The sequence below is a fragment of the Apium graveolens genome, chromosome 10, assembly GCF_009905375.1.
Source record: "Apium graveolens cultivar Ventura chromosome 10, ASM990537v1, whole genome shotgun sequence".
Classification (NCBI taxonomy): domain Eukaryota; kingdom Viridiplantae; phylum Streptophyta; class Magnoliopsida; order Apiales; family Apiaceae; genus Apium; species Apium graveolens.
Window position 1 is genome coordinate 81,667,357 of NC_133656.1, and position 3,102 is coordinate 81,670,458.

Below are 3,102 nucleotides of genomic sequence, written 5' to 3' on the forward strand. Positions count from 1 at the left end.
AATACGTATAATTTTATAAAAATAAAAACACAGATTTTGTGGGGTTTGACGTCCCGGTGGGGTCCCGATCCGTTTATTTTTTAAAACAGAAACGATTCCTAAATTAACAGAAAACCCCGAAAATACATAAAACATATTTTAATGCACATAAAATAAAATAAAACGAGTAACTTGATAAAGAGACCAATAAACACGCGTCTAAATTACGGATCGATTTATATAAGTGCAATTTAAACACGTAACGAGTATCCCATTGGATCATATCAGATCCAAATATAGATTACTTAGCCGCTAAGTAACTATAAAAATGATACAATTTAATATCACATTTGGATAATTATCAAATCCGAGCTTCTTATAAAACACTATATACGAAAATAATGTAAAAGTAACACGTCTCTCGAGAATACGGGTTTTGTTGATTTACCGAAATGATTATCGAATCGAAAATTTTACGCCGGGCCGCGCACGGGTCAAACCGTAATCCGGATCGAAAAAGTCAAAACACGGAAAATGTCCGGAATTACCAGATTAGGTTAGCAAGAAGTTTTCGGAAGAGTTTCGGGTTATAAAAACGCAAAAACGGATGAAGTTGGACGATTCCCATCTTTATAAAATAATTTTGGTAATTATTCAGAAAATAATTAATAAATCCATAAATCATTATAAAATCATATAACGATCCAAGAATTACTAGAAAAATATCATAATTATCTATACTTTATTCTGCATATATAAAAATTAGTATACTCCAAGAATATCACATATAGACATTCAAAACATCACTTCACTTACCAGATAATTCACCAAAATTCACATAAAATCACATAAACAATTCCAAATAATAATAATAATAATAATAATAATAATAATTGAAAATATGGGATATTACATTGAGCATTTACAGCATCAGAATTTGTCTTCTTTTGAGTAGAAGATTTGCTTGAATCAGAAATTAGTTTCCTTGAAGAAACTTTGTTGCTGTGCCCTTGACCTTGACCCTTGCCCTTGCTAGGGTTTCCCTGGTCATCCTCATTGTCATCCTTTTTCTTCAGTACTTGAGTATTAGAGCATTTGGACTTAACTACCTTCTCCCCCTTTTTGGCATCATCTGGTAGTAGGAGAGAGAAAAGAAGTTCTACTGAAGATTGAATTTCATTAAGTTGAGCTTGTTGAGAGGCTTGATTATGAAGAACCTCAGTAATTTGGGCCTGTTGTTTTTCTTGTACCTTCTCAATAGCTTCAACTTTCTCATGTATAGGTCTGATAAGTCTTGACTTGTCTAATTTGAGAGGCATATCTAGTTTTTCAGCCGATTCCAAAAGTTTATCAACCTTGGCATGAGTTTGAGAGTGTACACCTTGAAGAGATTTGGTACTTAGAGCAAAGACTTTGAGTTGGTGCTTAAAATCAGAATTTGTCATCAGCTCATCAGCTTTGGCAATGTGCTCTGTCAGCACTTTTGAGCTTGGAATGAAATCAGATTCATTCCACTTCTTGGTCCACTCCACTTCTTGGTCCACTCCACTCCTCTGTGAGTTTCTTCCCAAGTAATAGGAGCAGCTTGTTCAACAAACTTTTCAATAAATGCCTCCTTTCCAAGAATGGGAGTTGGAGTATTAACTGGATCTGACTCTCCAGAACTTGCAGAAAACTCATCATCTTCTGACAGGACTAAAGTATATGTCACTGAAGCTGATTCTGCAGTAACTTCATCTAAATTATGATCATCAGAATTTATCTCCGGAATTAGAGTTGTTGGTATCTCAGCCTGCAAGATAGGAGAATTAATAGTAGATTGCTGTGCTGCAGTTGGAGCTTCCAGATAGAGCACAGTTGGAATGATCAGCCTACGAAGGTCAATTTCAGGACTTAATCCTGAATCTTCAATTGTAACATTGTCACGAATAGGAGAGACAAGAGGTGTAATCACTGTATCCTGAACAGTGTCTTCAGCCTGAGTTGGAGGTGGCAAAGATTCAATTGCTATTGGCATTGAGATCAGAGATTCCTGATCCCTTTCCTCAGCTTCATTAGTATCCTCAGATGGAGGTTGTGCCAAATTCCTTCTTGCTCTCTGTTTCTTTGATCTCCTGGATGGTGTAGGAGTTGCTTGATTAGCATCAGAACTTGAAGTTTTTTTCTCTTCAAAATATCAGAATTTTCAGCTTCGGTTTCTTTCTGAGAAGTTTCCTTTTCAGCTTCCACTGTCACAGGTTCTGATGCTTGAACCTGGACTTGCTCATCTTCATCATCAGATTCATCCCTAAGAATCATCCTTCTTCTCCTTGGTGGAGATTTAGGAACAAATTTTGCTCTTTTAGGCTTGAAGGATGAAGTTCTGATGGTAGGTACTGATGGTTGAGGTTGAGATGATTGAGCTGGCTGTAAATATGTTCTGATGGTAGGTTGAGTTGGTTGAGGTTGAGAAGTGGTAGGTGGTTGATTGGTTGTAGGTGCTGATGGAGGTTGGGATGGTTGTACATCAGGAAATATAGCACTGCATGTGAGAGGGTCAGAGTTTACTAAGACCTGTTTGACTGACTGTGGAATTTGGAGGGGTCTTAGTACAACCTTCTTATTATCAGTAGATAATAAGTCAGTGAAATCCCTTTTCGCAAGTTTAAAGGGTTCAATCAACTCACTAGCTAGTTGGGCCTTATCAGAACTACAGAAACTGTAAATAAGTTGGCAAAATATAGCAAAATATACACTATTTCTGTCCTCTTGCATCCTATCCCCAATAAATCCTAGCACAACACTAGCATAATCAAAATGAGATTGAGTAATTAGAGCATACCCAATTTGCTGACTACGGATTGGAATTGCATCAAAGTTGGAGCACTTGTTTGCAAAGGCCTTGGTGATGCAGTCGAAAAAGAAACTCCATTCCCTCCTTATATGGGGTCTCTTCATTGGCCCAGCTTTGCCAAAGGCTTTTCATAGCCTAGATTTGCCATCATTTGTTGAAGAGCTGGCTCCTCAACTGTTGAATTGAAAATACAATCTTCTGGCAGATGTAGAGCTTTGAGAATAGTAGACACAGTCACCACATGTTCATCCTCCCCTGTTGTAAAGATAATACTTGGGGATCCATTTGCA